A 20213-nucleotide genomic window follows, 5' to 3' on the forward strand; every position below is an offset into this window, starting at 1 on the left:
TTAAATAACCTAAACAATCCCATTAAAATGCAGAGATTGACAGATTGTATTAAAAGTAATACAAAGATAAATGCTGCCCATAAAAAACCAACTTCAGCTCCAAAGACATCAATAGTTAGAAATGAAAGGATAGATAAAGGTGTATCTGCAAACTGTAATGAAAGCAGGTAAAGTAAATTTCAGAACAAGAGGGTATTTCCAGGGATAATGATAAATGGAACATTTCATCTAAAGTATATACAATTTTAAATTTGTATGTACATAATAACAGATTCAAAATACATGATGGAAAAACTGGTAGAACTGAAAGGAGAAATAAAAATAGATAATTGTAGGTGAAGATTTCAACTTTCTCTCTTAGTAACTGATACTAAAGCAAAGAATAAATCAGTAAAGCTATAGTACACTTGAATAATACTATTAATTAACTTGATATTGTTGTTGTTGTTGTTAAGTGCCATCGAGTCGGGTCCGACCCATAGCGACCCTATAGTTGACATTTATTTTAAAAATCTCACTTAATAAAGGCAGAATATGTATTCTTTTCAAATGTCCCTAGAACATTCACCAAGATAGACTATATTAAATTAAAGGTCTCAGTAATTTTGTTGTTGTTAAGTGCTGTCTAGTCAGTTCCAACTCATAGTGACCCTGTATAGGGTTTCTGAGGAACAATTGGTCAGTTTGAACCACTGACCTCGCATTTCAAACCAACCTTATGGTGCCATACCAGGACTCCTCAGTAACTTTAACAGGGTCAAATCAGACAAAGCATGTTTTTTGGTATCAAGAGACAGTTATTTTGAAAATCTTAAAATATTTGGAAATTAAACAACACATTTCATATAACCGATGAATAAAGAAGTATTCATAAAAAATAAAAATGAAAACATGACTGTCAAAATTTTAGAGATGCAACTAAAGCAATGTTAGAAGGAACTTTATAGCACTAAATACTTATATTTTAAAACCCTCAAATCAATAAGCTTGTATCCTAAGAAGGTAGTTCAAGAAGATAAAATTAAGCTCAAAGTAAGAAAACATGAAATAAAAAAGATCAAATCAGAAATAAATAAAAAATAGAAAAACAAATAGAGAAAACTAATGAAACTAAAAGCTGGTTATTTGAAAAGATCAATGAAAATGATACAAACAAAACAAAACTTTAGCCAGGAGGAAAGGGAAAAGAAATAAATGATAAGAATCAGGAATGAAAGAGGAGACATCACTAGAGATCTTCTAGACAGTAAAAATATAATCAGTATAATGATCAATGCATGGCAATACATTGGGTATGTGGTGTAGTGGATTATTTAATATGTCTCTTCTAGATTTAGTCTTTGTAACTCCCACAAATTACTGTTTTCCTGATGGGTCTAGGTGGGAGAAAATGTCGATAGGATGACATGATTCAGCTTGTATGTTACCAGAGTTCATTCTGTTTGTAAAAACATGTAACTGGCCTGCGTGCGTATAAAATGAGCCATTTTGGTTGATGTGAGTGGGATGTGTGCTCCTTCGCATGATTAATCAGTTTCACTCCATTTGACTTGCGTTTCTTGGAACTTGAGCCAGCAGCCTGACCTGATTTGCCAGCTTCCATAGCCTTGTGAGTCAAGAGCTTGATTCTGTGTGAGTGAATCCTCTAGACTGATGACTGAATAGCAGATTTGGGACTCACCAGCCTCCATAACCATGTGAGCAAATTCCTTGACAGTCTGCAGTTCTGTGAGACATTGCAGTGAGCTGCAGAATCCTGGGACATGGGCGAGAATACTGAGGTAAGGAGTAGTGGTTGATACCAGGAATTATGGAGCTGATATCAGGTATAGCACTTCAAGGAAGTTGGATTTTGGGTTTATCTTTAACCTCCACCTCATAGGAGGGACTAGCTGCATACTGATTGTTCTAAAAGAAAGTATTGTTGCAGTTGGCACCAGGAGTGGGGTCTGAGATAAGTTGTGTTAGTTATGACTAAATGTAGCTGGGCTTGGGTCAGCGCTACAATCAGCTCCTACATTCTTTCTTCTTGTCACTGCAGCTATTACTGATAACAAACACCAAGGAATTGTATGTCTCACCCATTCCTTGTCATTCTGTATTTCCATATGTGCAACCAATTCGATGATTCATCAGGAGTTAAATCCACATGTACTAATTCTATATCCTGGGAGTAGCTTCTGCGTTGAGTAAGTGATTACAACATGGTGGTTGGTAGTTATGTGCCATGGAGTTGGTTCCAACTCATAGCGACCCTGTACAGGGTTTCCGAGGCTATAAATCTTTACGAGAGCAGAAAGCTTCATCTTTCTCCTGTGGAACAGCTGGTGGTTTCAAACTGCTGACCTTGAGGTTCGCAGCCTGATTCTTAACCACTACTCTACCAGAGCTCCTTGAGTACAACGTAGTAGCTGATTTAAACCATGGGTGTTTTTATTTTAAATCCTACCCAGAAGTAAAAGGTTTATCATTCTCCTGTTTTTCCTCTTTCCCTCCAAACCATATATTCCGGTGAGTGAAGGTCATTGCAGTGAGACCCACCATTCTGATACCAACTGTATAACAATATGTTGCCATACAGAAATATATAAAAGAAAATTATGTATGGATAAATACATAATTGTATGAAATGTATAAGAGTAATATTACATCATGACCAAGTGGGCTTTATCTCAGGAATGCAAGACTGATTTAACATTCAAAACTCAATCAATGAAATTCACCATATTAACAGACTGAAAAAGGAAATTATATGGTCATTTCAATACATACAGAAAAAGCATTTTACAAGATGTAACATCTTTTCACAACAACAAAAAAACAAAATAGGAAGAGAAGGGAACTCCTCTATCGGTAAAGAACATCTACAAAAAACCTACAGTTAATAAGAAAACTAATGTCTTACTTTCCCAGGACTGCTATAACAAAATACCATGGAGTGAAAAAGTTTAAAGAACAGAAGTTTAGTCTCCTAGTCCTAAAGGGTAGAAGTCTGAATTCAGGGTCTTGGCAATGCTATGCTCTCTGTTGGCTTTTAGAGAAGATTCTTCTCTTTCAACTCTGACTGGTAGATACGTCCTCTCCTGCTATCTCCCCCTTTGCACCTTGTGCTCTCCTTTGTTAGGACAGGTTTAGTACAATAACTCACTCAACTCTAATGTAATCTTGCTGACAATATCTTCAAAGAATGACTCTATTTCCCTAAACAATGTCACACTCACAGGTACAGGGGTTAGCACTTTAACATATCTTTCTGGAGGACAAAATTTAATCCATAGTATCTTTTAATGGAAGACTAAATGTCAAGGGCAGTGAAAAGATATTCTGCCTCACCACTTTATTTGACATCATAATGACCATCTTCACCAAGACAATTAAACAAGAAAAAGACACAAAAGACATTCAGATGTGAAAGGAAGAAGTAAAATTGTCCTTATTTGCAGACTACATGGTCACCTATGTGGAAAATCCTAAGAAATCTCAAAAAAATGACTAGGATATAAAAGTGAGTTTACTAAGGTAACAGATGCAAGATTAATGTCAATTACATATACAATTTGAGAATTAATTGCATTTCAATTGCGGTTTTTTTTTTTGTTTTTTTTTTTGGCGTTGACAATTGGAAATTTAAATGAAACATATACCTGGTGTGGTGCTGTGGTTAATGTGTTAGATTGCAAAGTCAGCTTGAGCCTCAAGGTTGGTGTTTCAAACTTACCAGCTGCTCCTTGGAAACCCTATACAGGGTCACGATGGGTTGAAACTGACTCGACGGCACTCAACAACAACAACACTATTTATAATATATTCAAAAACTATAAAAAATACTTAGGGATAAACTTAATAAAAAATGTACTAGTCCTGTACATGACAACAATAAAATATCATTGTAAGAAATTGAAGAGGACCTAAATAAATGCATGAGAAATGGTGTGGTGCTGTGGGATAATGCACTGGACTGCAAGATTATTTGAATTGCTAGGTTGGTGGTTCAAACTCACTAGTAGCTCCTGGGAAACCCTATACAAGATCGCTATGAGTCAGAACTGACTCAATGGCATTTAACAACAACAGCAACAACAAATACATGGAGAGATATACCATGATCATGAATTGGATGATTAAATATTGTGAAGATGTAAAAATTTTAGCAGTCTTTTTTTTTTTTTTTTTTTGGATGGAATATGGAAAGCTAATTCTAAAATTTTTGTGGAAACTCAAAGTTCTAGTATATACAAAATAATTTTGAAAAAGAAGAACAAAGTTGGAGGACTTACAATATCTGATTTTAAGCCTCACTATAAAGCTAAAATCATCAGGACAAGTGTGATTTTTGTCATAAAGATAGACATAGATTAACAGAACAGAGTAAGGGGTCTAAAAATAGACCCTCACACATACGGTCAATTGATTCTTGACAAGTGTCAAGGCAATTCAATTAGACAATGTAATCTTTTCAATAAATGTACTGGAACAGTTGGGCATCTATGTGCAAAAAGAACCCTCAGGTGTCATTTAGGAGAGAGTCACTGTAAGAATGGACAAATGGAAAAGATATTCAGGATTATAGAATTTATAAGATGAAGCCTAGCAGAAGCCTGTTTTCTCATTTGTAAAAATGGGTATAGTATGTTCTCTAAATACAATGTAATATTTCACTTCTATGGTGCATTTGTGGTACCTTAGGTTCTGGGGATGGCTTATATTTCTGAAATGTTCACAGTGTGCTACTTGGGAGTTCATGTTGAACAGCTGTATTCTCCTGGTCAACCTGAATGAATAAGTAACAGATGAGTACTAAAACAGGCACTTGTATTTATTCTAATAGGAAAGGTAGTAGTGATCTCTGACTAAAATTTGAAAACACTCAACTTCTGACCAAATACTTTGTATGGAAAAGAGAGATATGTTGAAGGCACAAGACAGAGGTACATTTCTTATTTCATTAAATATAGTTTTAGAGCTTAGTACACTTAGCTTGTTTAGTGGTCCATTGCTGCCTTAACCCTAAACGTCAAATATTTTGCCTAAATTTTCTTTGTTAAATTTTTTTTCAGTCTTAGATAGGATTTTTTTTTTTTTAAAGCATGACCATTAAGGAGAATTTAAAGACAGAAATACACTTGAAGAAAAATAAAAACTTGCCTGTTAGTAGTAAATAGTTTTTCTAGTCTGATTCTGAGCTCACTATCTGTCATAGCGTAATGTTTCAATACGATGATGGGTACATGTGGTATCTGAGAAGCAGTTCTTGTGATCATGTCCTTATGGTTTATAGAACCAACTACATACCCCAAAGTGAGATGACTGCCATTCTAACAAGGAAATCATGACAAAGATAGCTTCAAAATAGGATGAACAACACTTCCTGGTTTGCCAGAAAATTTCCTGTTTTAACACTCAAAGTCCATATCCCAGGAAACCCTTTATTTCCATGAGAACTGAAATTGTACATCAACCCTACTTCACAGTCTGACAGTAACTTGTACTATTTTTGATAAAGCAATTTTTTGGTTGCTGTCATTGACTTTGGTAATTATAAAACTATGGGATTTGTGAAAATGGATATAATATTTTCTTTAAATACTACATAGTTACTTTGGGAGAAATAATGTGTGGAAGTTCTTTGGAAAGGCAAAGTCATTATTAATAAAATATCTCTTGACAATGGTGATACTGCCTTAGAGGTGGAGGGGATGTCAAGTTTCCATCTCATGTTGAAATTCCATTTTCTAAAATCAATTGCAATAGACTTCTTAATCAAACTCCCCCCACCCCCAAGCAGCTGATAACTAGGCAGATTTACTAATTTAATTTTGCTTCCTTTTCCTTTTTTATCTTTCCCTTTGGGAAGTCAAATGGCTGAAGCCTGGATTGCAGGAAGAACTGCAAGGCAGGGTTTTATTTTATAAAACTCTCATTAGTTGAATGAGAAAGTTTGCCTTAGGCAAGGTACTGTGTGGAACTCTTAGTAGGAAAAGAACCGCTGACAGGTGTATCTCAGGATTTCCAGACATGATGCTGGATTACAGTCTTTACAGGCCACTGCAAGGGAATGACATAATCGGTGTATGTTATATGACACTGCCAGTAGGATCTGTGGTTAGTACCCTGGAATCAAACACATGAAAATATTTCCAGTGGGATACGCAAGGACTAGAAATAGCTTCCTTGCCATTCAGGTCAGGTTTGTCAACAAATGAGTTATGAAAAACCCTTCAGCTTTCAGAGCACTTTGGGTTTTGTAATTGTAGATGAGACTGGACAATTTTTAGTGACTCATGCTAGTATCTTTTAAGTTGAAATAATGGAATATTAAAAAATTGAAGAGACACTGAACTTCTGTTAAGGGTGATGGAAAAATTCAGGAATGTTAAGGGTGCTTGCTGGTTGAACAACATGATGAAAATAATGACTGTTATTGAACTGAACCCGTGAAGAGTGTTCAAATAACAAATGTTTTGCTACCTGTATATTAACTGCAAAAAAGAGAAACAGCTTAGAGATCATCTTCTCCAACCAAATTTAGCTAATTAGGAAATAATAATAACAATAATATATCAGGCTATGCATTATCTCATTTAATCCTGTTTTACTATTACAGTAGCAAATGCCAGTACTTGGCTGAAAGCAGAGAATAACAGAAAGATGGGAATTCCTGAACACTTATTTGTGCTCATATGGAACCTGTGCATAAACCAAATGGCAGTATTTCAAATAGAACAAGGGGATATGGTGTGGTTTAGAAGCAGGAAAGGTGTGTGTCAAGGTTGCATTTTTTCAACATACTAATTACATTTGTATTCTGATTAAGTAAGCTGAGAAGATGGACTATCTGAAGAAGAATGCATCATCAGGATTGGAGGAAGACTCATTAATAATCTGTGATATGCAGATGATACAACCTTGTTTGCTGAAAGCCAAGAGAACTTGAAACATTTATTGATGATGATAAAGACTATAGCCTTTGGTATGGATTACATCTCAACAGAAAGAAAGCAAAAATCTTCATAACTTGTCCAGTAAGCAACATCATGATAAACGAAGAAAAGATTGCAGCTGTCAAGGATTTCATTTTTACTTAGATCCACAGTCATTGCTCGTGAAAACAGCAGTTTAAAAAACCCCCACAAGATGTATTGAATTGATTGGGTGGATCTGTTACAAAAGACCTCTTTGAAGTATTAAAAAGCAAAGATATCACTTTGAGGATTAAGGTACACCTGCCCCAAGCCATGGTATTTTCCATCATTTCATATGCATATGAAATCTGTACACTGAATAAGGAAGATTGAAGAATAATATGTACATATGAATTATGATGTTTGTGAAGAATATTGAATATACCAGGGAGACTGCCAGAAGAATGACCAAAACTATCTTGGAAGAAGTACAGTTGGAATAGTCCTGAGAAACAAGGATGCTGAAACCTTTTATCATATACTTTGAACATGTTTTCTGGAGGGACCTGTCCCTAAAGGACCTCATGTTTGGTAAAGGAGATAATCAGTGAGAAAGATGCCCCTCAAAGATGTGGATTATCACAATGACTGCAACAGTGGGTTTACACACAGCAACAATTGTGAGAGTGGCACAGAACTGCTAGGCATTGTTGCATTCTGCTGTACGTAGGGGAGCTGTGAGTTGTAACCGATTCAATTGCGCCTGACAACAATAGGCTCTAATAAAGGACCAGTTCCAACTAATGCTTGGATAATTGACAAAGAGTTACTTGCTGATTGACAGAAGGAAAGCAGCATGGTGGAAAAATTCTCCAATTAGATAGAAATCTAAGTTTTTGGAATTTCCATCTAATATACAGTGATTAACTACTAATTCTGAGTGGTTTATCAGCTTTGAAACATTAGATAAATTCACAAAAGCAGTTCTTCCTTAATACTCTATTTAAAAACATTTTGCAAGCTTTGCTTCTTCACTTTATCAGACTCTTATTTTCTATTGATATCCCTGAGTGTAACAACAGCTATCCTTTATTAAGTGTCTATCCTGCATCAGGAACATTATTTCTTTCAATCCTCAAAACACTTCAAGGTGGTTATGGATTAAATTGTGTCTCTCCAAAGTATTTGTTGAAATTCTAACTCCTGGAAGACACTGGGAAGAGCACAAGAGTTATAGACAACAGAATTGAATACTGTTGTATACACAATCCTGCAATACCAATGATCAATGAACAATTTCCGAGGCCATAAATCTTTACGGGAGCAGAAAGCCTCATCTTGCTTATGTGGAACGACTGGTAGTTTCGAACTGCTGACCTTGAGATTAGCAGTATGGGATAAGTCATTAGGCCTGGAGGCTCAGGGCCATAGTTTCAGGAAACACCTAGATCAATTGGCATAATATAGTTCACAAAGACACTGTTCTAAATCCTACTTTGGTGAGTAGCAACTGGGGTCTTAAAAGCTTGTGAGCAGCCATGTAAGGTGCAAATATTGGTCTTTCCCTTTCTGAAGGGAAGACGAGTGATGAAAATCCAAGATGAATGGAAACAATTAGCCCAATGGACTAATGGAGCATGTGAACACATTTGTCTCCATGACCCTGAGACCAGAAGAACTAGAGATGGCACTCAGCCACTCAACAGTTCCAGAAAGAATGAAATTACAAAGCTCTGTTAGAATGGAAGAAAAATGTGGAACAAAACTCAAAATCATAAAAGTACCAGGCTTACTTGTTATGTAGAGACTGGTGTGCTACTGAGACTGTAGTCCTTAGTCACCCTTAAGGTTTGGAAATGAACTCACCCTCATGGCCCAATTTTCAGCCAGACAATGGACAGGTCTGTAAGGGGAATAGGAACTCTAGTGAGATACTTACACCATTTGAGATCAAAAGAGCAGCCTTCACCCAAGGACAAAGTTCTGGAGGGTTAGGAGGGAAGGAGGAATGAATGGTAATAGGAAACACAGGGAAGAAGTGAGATGAATGATGTTTCATTGTGGGGGGTTTGTAAACGTCCACCCAAGTCACACACACACACACACACACACAATCAAACAAAAACCTAACCCCTGTACCTATTAATATGACTCTGTTTGAAATAGGTATTTAATTTTGGTATAGTCATGAGGTATTACCAGAGTAGGGTAGATCCTAAGCCTAATCACTTCTGAGATATAAAAACAAACCTAGAATCACAGACAGAGGGATAAAAAGCCATATGAAGACAGACACACATGTCAGATGTATCTTGTAAACCCAAGACTGTCAAGGATTTCTGGCAGGTACAAGAAGCTTAAGAAGACAAAGAAGAATCTCATCCTAGAACCATGCTCTGAATTTGCATTTCTGTTGGAGTCCTGGTGTGGGGCTGTGGATCAATGCACTGGACTACAAAGTTAGTTGTTCAAGCTCACCAGCTGCTTGTTGGAAACCCTATACAGTATTGCTATGGGTTGGAACTGACTCGATGGCACTTAACAACAACAACACCAAATTCTGAGAAAATACATTTCTGTTCTTTATGGACATATAATTGTGGTCTATTTTGCTATGGCAGTAGTGGGTAACTAAGACAGAAATTATTACTGCCATTAACAAATAAGAAAACTGGCATTCCAAGAAGCTAACTAACTTTCCCAAGACTGTGAGAAGAGGAACACTGGAGTTTTCATTGTTGCTAGATGCTGTGGAACCAGTTCTGATCATAGGGACCTAGTGTGCAACAGAATGAACCATTGCCTGATCCTGTGGCATCCTCACAATCATTGCTCTGTGTTGATCTATCTCATTGGGAGTCTTCTTTTTTCACTGATCTTCGATGTCACTATTCATGATGTCCTTCTCTAGGGATAGTTCCTCCTGATAACATAGCCAAAGTATGTGAAATGAAAAGTCTTGCCATCTTTGCTTGCTTTTCCTTTATGGTTCAAGCTTGAGGGCTCACTTTAAGAAAAATGCCCTGCAGAAATCTAAACATGAACCTAGATAAATTGGTATTGTTGTTAAGTGCCGACGAGTTGATTCAGACCCATAGTGACTTTATATAGGCTTTCCAAGGAGTGGCTGATGAGCTTGAACCACTGACCATGCAGTTCAAATCAACTTTACAGCCTGGAGCCTTAACCCACAATGCCACACCAGGACTTGTTATTTATATTATAAAATAATACTTTACAGATTTTCTTAAACAGAATAGTTTCTTTAAATTAGGTTCCTTGACACATCCTGTTTATTGTATGTTCATTACTTGGTGGAGAGTCTGGAAGACCATTGTTAAATGCCACTTGATTAGAAATGAGGACGAAGAATTCCTAAAACAATAAATCAATCTCTGGGAAAGTGCATTTAAATGTATTCCATTTTCCATCAGCACATGTTTCCTAGAAGTGGATTGATTTGGGCTGAGAAGTTATTCTTGCATAGGTAGTAAGAAACGCCATTTCAGAAGTTCTGCATTAAAATGAACTCTGTCAGATGTCATTAAGAGAGTCACTGCACTGCACTGAAAACTGGAGACATGGCTCTTATTTATGAAACGGACAGGCCAGGTAAATATGCGAAAGTAAATGCTATAAGTAAAGAGACGCTGATAAAACCCAACCAAATTTTTTCCCATAGTTATTTTTATTTTATCAAGATCTTTTAACTTGGAGAACCCCTGACCACTTTTAATTACTCCTATTTCAGATATAACCAAGAACTCAAGAGGCACACCAATAGAACTATTAAAAGTGATATAATATCACAGAATAATAACAAAGGGTTAGGGTTAGTAGAGATGTGAGAGTCCATAGCAAGCATATTTTGAGTTAACAAAAATCAGCTTACTTTCAGGGTGTTCTTCAGAATGAGATAGTGACAGGAAGGGAAAAAAAATAATGTGAAGGGAAATCGAAAAATAAGCTTCTGCTTTAATACCTACTGTTAGTGAGTTCAGTTCTGACTCATAGCGACCCTATAGGCAGAGAACTGCTCCATAGGGCTTCTGCCACTCCTTGGCAACCATAAATAGGGTTGCTGTGAGTTAGAACTGACTTGGGGGCACTGAACAATAAGAGCAACAATCTCTAGTTGCTCCTCAGGAGAAAGATGAGGCTTTCTGCTCCCACCAAGATTTACAGCCTTAGAAACCCTACACAAGGTTGCTATGAGTTGGAACTGATTTAACAGCAAGTAAAAAACAACAATGACAACAATCTTTACTGAAGCAGACTGCTACCTTTTTCTCCCTTAGATTGGCTAGTGGGTTTGAACTTCTCTGCAGTTATCTACTCAGTGCTTTAACCACTGTGCCACTGGGGCTTTCATAAATCCCTATAACTAGATAACAATATGCATGATTAAAGAGGGCCCAACTACAGAGACTTTATATTGATTCAAAAAAGCAATACTTTCCAAATATTCGATTTAAAATAAGTTTTCAGCTTTATTCAACTTCAATAGTTTCTTATTTTGTACTGTGTCATTATTTTTCAAATCTAAGCATTTGATTTTTATCCTAATATCTATCCAACACACCCTTTCTTTCCCCCTAGACTTCTCCACATTTGCTTGCCCTACACCTATAATATATATGTGTAAGTCTCTTCTTTTCCTAATAACAATATCTGTCTTTTGGGGCCTCATTTTTGTTAGAGTGTGTGTGTGTGTGATAAGTGCTCTCTATAATTTTTTCTTGTCTAGCAACCTAATGAAGAAACCAAGTTTTAGAGAGATTATGTGATTTGTTCAAGGTCACACTGACCTAAAGATGGAGCCAGAATTTGAACACGTGGGTCTGCTTCATTTCAGAGTCTTTATTCTAAAGCGCTGCATGGTACCTGACTCCATTCCAGGGTTTTGAGGCTGTGGCATCCATGTGGTGGTAGCGGGGGCACTTAAATCTTTACCAGTAAATCTCATACCACCCATGTTATAGGAAGAGAGAGGACTTTCCAAAAGCTTTCGGGCTCTGTCTTCTAGTAACAGTAATTGGTCCCTTTTGGTGTTGCTGTTAAGTTTTATCCAGTTGATTCCAACTATAGCAAACTTGTATAAGGTTTCCAAGGCTATAAATCTTTGTGGGAGCAGAAAACCTCATCTTTATTCCTCAGTGCAGATGATGAGCTAGAATCACAGACCTTGTGCTTCACAGTTCAGAGCTTATCTACAAAGTCACAGTGCTCCCTCCCACTGGCTCCTTTTAGAGTAGCGAATATATTTATTTTCTCCATCTAATTATAAATGACTCTTTAATCCTTGGTTATTTCAGAAGATCTGTGAAGGAATAGATAAATAGCTATTATTTTAAATTTCAAGTAGGTCAAGACAGAGAATTAATACAAAGTTAAATGACATGTGAAGGGAATGGAGTTTGAGGGTGTTGAGCAGACAGACGCCTTGGGTGTAGGCTCTGTGGGATAAAGACAAATCAGATGGGGTCAGTGACCTTCCCCAGGGGTTTCTAATCTAATGTAGCTTGGAATTACAGCACTTGAATTTTTTCCTTCAGTGGTTTTGCTCTGCATCACTAGTCTTTGTTTCTAGGAGGTGTAAACCATTAGTGTGCTCACCTGCTAACCAAAATGTTGGAGGTTGGAGTCTACCCAGAAGAGCCTTGGAAGAAAGACTTGGAAAATCAGTCATTGAAAACCCTGTGGAGCATTGTGCTACTTGTTGTCATCATGAATGTAACTGACCATACAGCAACAGATTAAGGAAGTCTTTGCCCCAGAGAAATTGTGTTATTTGGATTGATCTTAGTAAAGTTTGCTGTTTTGTTGTTGTTAAGTGCCGTTGAGATGGTTCTGACTCATAACGACCCTGTGTAGGGTTTCTGAGGATCGGCTGGTGGGTTTGAACTACCAACTTTATGATCCAAACTGACCTTGCAGTCCAGTGCATTATCCTGCAGCGCCACACCAGAACTCCAGTAAAGTTTGTTGTTGTTGTTTCGTATCGTCAAGTCGATTCAGATTCTTAGCAACACTGCATAGGGGTTTCTGAGGAGTGGAACACTATCATGGTCCTGCCCAACCTCACAATCGTTGTTACGTTTGAGCCCATTGCTGCTGGCTCTGTGCCAATACATCTCTGTTGGTGATTTTCCTTTTTTCACTTTACCAAGCATAATGTCTCCAGGGACTGTTTCCTCACGATAATATGTCTGAAGTATGAAAGAGGAAAATTGGCCATCCTGGCATTGTTAAATTGAGGTCCACATATTTATAATAGATGGAAAGAAATGCAACAAAACAAACAATTCATTAATTAAATAGGATATTAATTCTCCTTTAAAAAAATAATAAAACAACTGGCATGACACTTTGGCAGCTTTTTGACTGCCTACGTTTGATTTGATGAGATGTGTGCTCCTATTTGAGTTGTGTCCAAACGAGCGCAGACAGATGGATGGCTTTAAAAAAAAAAAAAAATCCTAGTTGGTGTGAGCCTGGAATTCCTAATTTGCTTTTAATTTTTTTCTTTGAAAAAAGCAATAAATAGGTCTTAACAGATGGGCTAACACTTGAGTAAGAAGCATCCTTTGAAACATTACAAGCAATGAGTGCCTTATTCAGATGTAGAGTTCAAACACATGCAAATCATAGCAAACCACACAAAGAGAAGCAAGAGAAACAAACTTTCTGAGAAAGAAGGTTTGGAGAAACTAACATACAATCAGTTATAAAACTGTCTGCTGTGGCCCTCCAGCAGAGCGTTTCATATTGTGAGTCATGACCCATTAACAGATCATGAAATCAATTTAATGGGTTGTGACAATGCATTTGAAACAAAGGTTGTTAGAAGATGAGGGACAGGAACAGGAAATACCAGACTGCAGCACTGTGTATGACAAGAATAAATGCTGTTTCATGATCTTTGCTTTTTGTAACACATGGATCAAAGAGTCCTGGTGTGGCGCTGTGGGCTAATGTGTTGGACTGCAAAGTTGGTTTGAACCACATGGTTAGAGGTTCAAACTCACCAGCTGCTCCTTGGAAACCCTACACAGGGTTGCCATGGGTCAGAACCGACTCTACGGCACTTAACAACAACAACACACATGGGTCAGATTCCTGGTGTGGCACCATAGGATAATCACATGACCGACCTCAAGGTAATTGAAATGCAAGGCTGATGGTTCAAATTCACCAGCCACTCCTCAGAAACCTTATACAGGGTCACTATGAATCATAACTGACTCCATGGCATTAAACAACAACATATGGATCATTATGTAATATTGTATTTCTTACTGGAAGTCATAGTTTAAAATTTTATAAAAAAAGAATCTACCCTAGCAGATGACTAAAACAATTATATCTCAACATGCCTCCATTCATTTTTGACATCGAGTTGGTTCCGACTCATAGCGACCCTATAGAGTTTCTGAGGAGCGGCTGGTGGGCTTAAACCTACTACCTTGAGATAAGCTGTCTGGTACTTATCCTACATTGCCACATGTGCTTCGGAGTAGGTCTAGTTAAAGAAGCTCCAGCTGTCCTAAGCAGAGCTGGCCAGGGGTTGTCTGTGAAAATGTCAGTTGTCCCTGCAAGGATGCTTGGAGTAGACTCAGAAGCCTTATGTGTATTGGCATGAGGTGAACATCCAGAGAACAAGTGATCAACTGCCTTTCTTTTGTGGACCCAATGCTAAGAGATACAATTGTTAGTTGCCATTGATTTTGATGCAGGGCTGATCCAATGTGTGCAGAGTAGAACTGTTTTCCCCTCCCCGCCCCTGATAACCATGAAAGAATGTTTCTTTTAGTGTGAAAACCTTTTCTTGACTTTTTACAATACAACATTTGTCCATTTGTGACAGACTTATTAAACTCTGCACGATGTCCTCCAGGTTCATCATGTTACGACGAGGTGCTTCACAGACTCATGAGTATTCTTTAATGCTGTGTAGTATTCCATTGAATACATGTACTTATTGTTAGTTTATCTATTCTTCTGTCTTTTTACTATTGCTAATGGAAACCCTACACAGGGTCGCTATGGGTCGCAACCGACTGGATGGCACTTGACAACAACAACAATGGTGTTGCAATGAACATGGATGCATGCATATCTATTCGAGTCTTAGCTCTTATTTCTCTAGGATATGGTATTTCTATTTCCTAGGTTTTAAGGATGTCAGTTTGATGACTATGGTGCACCTGACCCAAGCCATGGTATTTTCAATCACCTCATATGCATGTGAAAGTTGGAAAATGAATAAGGAAGACTGCAGAAGAATTAATGCAGTTGAGTTATGGTGTTGGAGGAGAATAGTTAAAGTACCATGGACTGCCAAAAGAACAAACATATCTGTGTTGGTTTGCCAAAAGAAATGTGTATCTTCTTGCCTTTCATGACACCCAGAATGCTCCCTTAGAATCCAGGATGGCCAGACTTTTTCTCTCATACTTGGGACATGTTGTCAAGAGAGATGAGTCCCCGGAGAAGGCCATCATGCTTGGTTTAATGGAGGGTAGGTGAAAAAGAAGAAACCCCCCAGTGAGATGAATTGGCACAATGGCAGCAGCAATGAGCACAAGCATAGCAACGATTGTGAGGTTGGGGCAGGACTGTGCATTGTTTCATTCTGTTGTGCATAAGGTTACTGTGAATCGGTACCGACTTGATGGCACCTAACAACAAGAAGGATAATCCATTTATGTTCAGTGTAATTATCAATAGGTGTGAAGTTATTACTGTCATTTGCTGTGTGTATTTTTTGTGGTGAGTTAATTTCTTTGTGCCTTTTCTTACCATTTCCTCATTGCTTTTGTTTTAGTGTTTATGAATTTTCTCTTATTTTATTTTGATGAGAAGATTTATTAATTTTCTTTGAGGCTACATTGTTAATTGTTAGTTCCTTGCAAAGTTAAAATCACTCTTTTTTATCTTGAAATTCACTTCACTTCCTCTTAATTTGGAAGTTCTGTAATTACATTTTAATTCCCTCTTTTTAATTTGTAATCGTTTTGATTTACAAATTGATATCTCTGGTTCCCTATTTTCAGTTTTGTAGGTTTGTTTTACTTTGGATACTTATATACCTGGGTTGACTTCTGGGTGGTGTATGTTAATTATGTATGTTAATCTTAGATTGTTTCTGGCATTGTTAGTTCTCTGCTCAGAAAACTTCCTTCAGTGTTTCTTGTACTGATCTGGTTTTTACAAATTCCTTTAATTACTATTTATCTGGAATTGTCCCAATTTCACCATACTATTTGAGGAGCAATTTTTCTGTGTATATGAGTCTTGGTTGACAATATATTTTTCTCTCAGAGTTTCATATATGTCATCCCATTGATTTCTTGCCTGCATGGTTTCTGCTATGAATACAGAGCTTAGTCTTATTGGTTCTCCTTTTTAGGCAACTTTTTGTTTTTTCTCAGGCTGCTTTCAGGATTCTTTGGTTTTGGAAAGTTTGATTATCTGTCATGGTGAATTTTTTTGGGAGTCTATCCTATTTGGGTTTTGAGCTTCGTGAAGCATACCTTCTTGCATTTCATGGTATTAGGGAAATATTAGGGAAATTTTCTTTAACAATTTTCTCTGTGGTTTCTTTAAAATTTCTTGATGTTTTGGAATACCAATCACAAGTAAGTTATTCCTCTTGATGATGTCTCACATAATTCTTATGTTTTCTTTATAATTTTTTTTTTTTTTTTGCTGGTTTCTCTAGCATATTAGTATTGAGAGATTTGTCTTCTATCTCACTAATTTGGCCTTCCATTGATTCAATTCTACTCTTTTATCTTTTCAATGTACAAGGGTGAGTAAAAATTATCCACACTCTAGCTGTAGAATTTGTTTTAATCAACTTTTATAAAAGACAAATACATCATTTTCAGCACAACCTCCATGCTTTCAAGTACACGTTGTCCATCTGTCAACAAGCTTCAATATTTCCTTATTTAAAAATGTCGTAGGCTGAGCTGTGAACCATGCTGTCTTCACTTCTTCATCAGAGGTAAATCTTTGTCTTCAAAGGGCTGCTTTCAGGGACCAAACAGGTGAAAGTCTGATGGAGCAAGATCAGGACTAAAGGTAGGATGCTTTAGCACCTCAAAATGAGTTTTTTGCAGAGTGTCAACAGTGTGGGCAGAGGTGTACATTGTCATGCAAGATCACAATGTCCTTGGATAGCAGTTCTCTGCATTTAATCCAAAGTTTAGTCTTCAGCTTTTCAGTGTGCATCTCACTGTAATGAGTACTGTTGATTGTTGAACCGTTTTTCTGACAGTGCTTCTATATTGGCCCTTAAGAATCCTAGAAAACTGTAAGCATCAATTTTCCAGCTGATGGTTGACTTTTGGGTTTTTTCTTGGTTGGAGATTGAGGATGTTTCTGGTCCATATTATTCCATTTACTCTCAGGTTTGTAGTGAGGAATCCATGTCTTGTCACCAGTAATGATTTTTAAAGGAAACTGTTACCTTTCTTCAAATATTGATCCAAACTTTATTTACAAATTTCCAAATGCTTCTGTTTATGCTTTTCCATGAGTTGTTTTGGTACCCATTTCACACAAACTTTTCAAAACCCAAGTCTGTCATGGATTATTTCATAGGCAGAGCCAGGGCTGATTTGCAAATGATTTGACACATAAACCCCTGTCATTCGTCTACTTGATAGAATAGCTTCACATGTATGCTCAATGTTTTCATCAGCCATGGACATGAATGGATAACAGGAGTGTGGATCATTTTTGACTCACTCTCTTATTATCTATTTTTGAAATCTTAGTAGTAATATTCGGAATTTCTATTTGTTGTTTTTCATGGTTTAAAATTTTAATTTATTTTGTCAGTTTGTTCTGTAATTCTTTCTTGAATTCTGGTAGAATTTTGCCTGTGTTTTGTTTGATTTACATTTTTTCCCTATTACTTAGGTTGGAGTCCTGGTGTAGCACTGTGTGAAAATACACTGGACATCAAAGTCGGTTTGAAACTCACCAGCCTCTCCTTGGAAACCCTGTACAGGGTCACAATAAACCGGAACTGAATCAATGACACTTAACAACAACAATGTAAATGAGAACTCCTAGTGTAGCATTGTAGAATCAGCACTGGACTATGAACCACAAGATCAACAGTTCAAACAACCAGCTGCTCCTTCAAAACTCTATACAGGGTTGCTGTGAGTTGGAACCAACTCGAAGGCATTTAACATCATCATCATTGTTTGATTTTGAGTTCCCCACCACCCTGCCCTGACTCTTTTTCTGGATCTTTCTCCATATACATTGAAAGTATCTGTATATTATTCTTTTGAATTCCTAACCAGGTCGTTCCAGTGCCATTTCTTCATAAGAAAAAATTTCTGACTCTGTATTTGGTCACTTGTTTGAGTCAATCTGTCTTGTTTCTTCATGAGAACTGATGTTGTCTGTTGTCTCTGAGATACTATGGTGTGCTCTTTGGCACTCACCAACAGTCTCCTGGTGGGTATGATTGCAGATAGGGGTGTGTTCACAGTTCTATGTTTGCTTTCCATGTTGCACAGTTGAGGCTGGTGTTGGCTGACATCTGTTGTTGATCAGGTATGTAGGAATAGGTGGAGGCCCATGCCAAGTGGGTAGATATGCGAGTGTGACTGGCAACATGGGCACAGTTATTGCATGAGCCAAATCAGGGGTGGGGGGACTCCAAACCAAACAATACCTAAAAAAAAAAAAAGGAAATGGAAAGCAAAATAAAAACTAGCGAAGAGAAAAACAAAAAACAAAAACAAACAGAAAACAAAACCCACAATAAACCATAGCAGAGAGGGAGAAAAAAGAAAACCTGCTAATAAGTTTAAAAAAATAAGGAAAAGAAGTTGTTGTTGTTAAGTGACGTCAAGTTGGGTCTGACTCATAGCAACCATGTGTAGGGTTTCTGAAGAGTAACTGGTGAGTTTGAACCACCAACCTCGTGGTTCAAACCAACCTTATGGTCCAGTGCTTATCCTACAGCACCGCACCAGAACTTCAAGAAAAAGAGGGGAAAGGATAAAAGAGAAACCAAAGAAAAGAAAGGAAAAAAGGAAAGCATAGAAGGTATACCACCAGTATTTCAAATACTGCAGGATCACAAATTGTAGGCAGCTTTCAAAGGAGCTTTCAGACTAATAGACTAGGAAGAAGGACCTGGTGGGCTACTTCTGAAACAAAATGTCCAATAAAAACGTTATGAATAGCAATAGAACATTGTCTGTTATAGTGCAAAAAGATGAGCCCATCAGGTTGGAAGTTGCTCCAAAATATGACTGGGGAAGAGCTGCCTCTCCAAAGTCAAGGCAACCTTAATGACATGGATAGGCGAAGTTTTTGAGACCTTTATTTGCTGATGTGGCATAACTCAAAATGAGAAGAAACAGCTGCAAACATCCACTAATATCAGAACATGAAATGTATGAAGCATAAATAAGAAAGTTTTAAATTGTCAAAATTGAAATGTAATGTATAAAGATTGATATGTGCTTGTAGTATGGCAGACAAGAGGTGTTCCTGATTGGAGAATTGCTGCATCTGGAGATTTTCTGACCCCATTAGGCATTATTGAATGGAAATTGACTGGTATTGGTCGTTTTGAATTGCACACTTATATGGCCTACTGGTACAGCACTGTAGGATGAGTGGACTGCTAACTACAAGGTTGGTGACTCATACTCACCAGCCATTCCTCAAAAACCCTGTACAGCATCACTATGAATTAGAACTGAGTTGATGGAACTTAACAACAACAACAATGTGGTCTACTAAGCTGAGAATGACAAATTGAAGAATAATGACATTTCATTCAACATAAAAAAAAAGCTTCAAGACCCATGCTGAAGTACAGTACTGTTAATGATAGGATAAGCTCCATAGGCCTACAACAAACCATTTAATATGACTGTTATTCAAATTTACTAATGCCAAAGATGAAGAATTTGAATACTTTTTTAAACCAACTCCTGTAGTCTGTAATTGATCAACTATGCAATCAAGATGCACTGATAATTACTAGTGATTGTAATATAAAAGTTGGAAACAAAGAAGGATCAGCAGTTGGAAAATATGACCTTGGTGATAGAAATGACTTTGTAGATTACATAATAGAATTTTGTAAGACCAATAACTTATTGATAACAAATATTTTTTCTTTCTTCTTTTCCCATAACAACACTCACGGTAATGGGGTTTATTAGGAAGTGAATTGGATACAATTCAGGGTCAGAAAATCTCAGGACACAGCAGTTCTCCAGTCAGGAACACCTCTTGTCTGCCATATTGCAATCATGCCTT

Source organism: Chrysochloris asiatica, unplaced genomic scaffold, assembly GCF_000296735.1.
Source record: "Chrysochloris asiatica unplaced genomic scaffold, ChrAsi1.0 scaffold00221, whole genome shotgun sequence".
Taxonomy (NCBI): Eukaryota; Metazoa; Chordata; class Mammalia; order Afrosoricida; family Chrysochloridae; genus Chrysochloris; species Chrysochloris asiatica.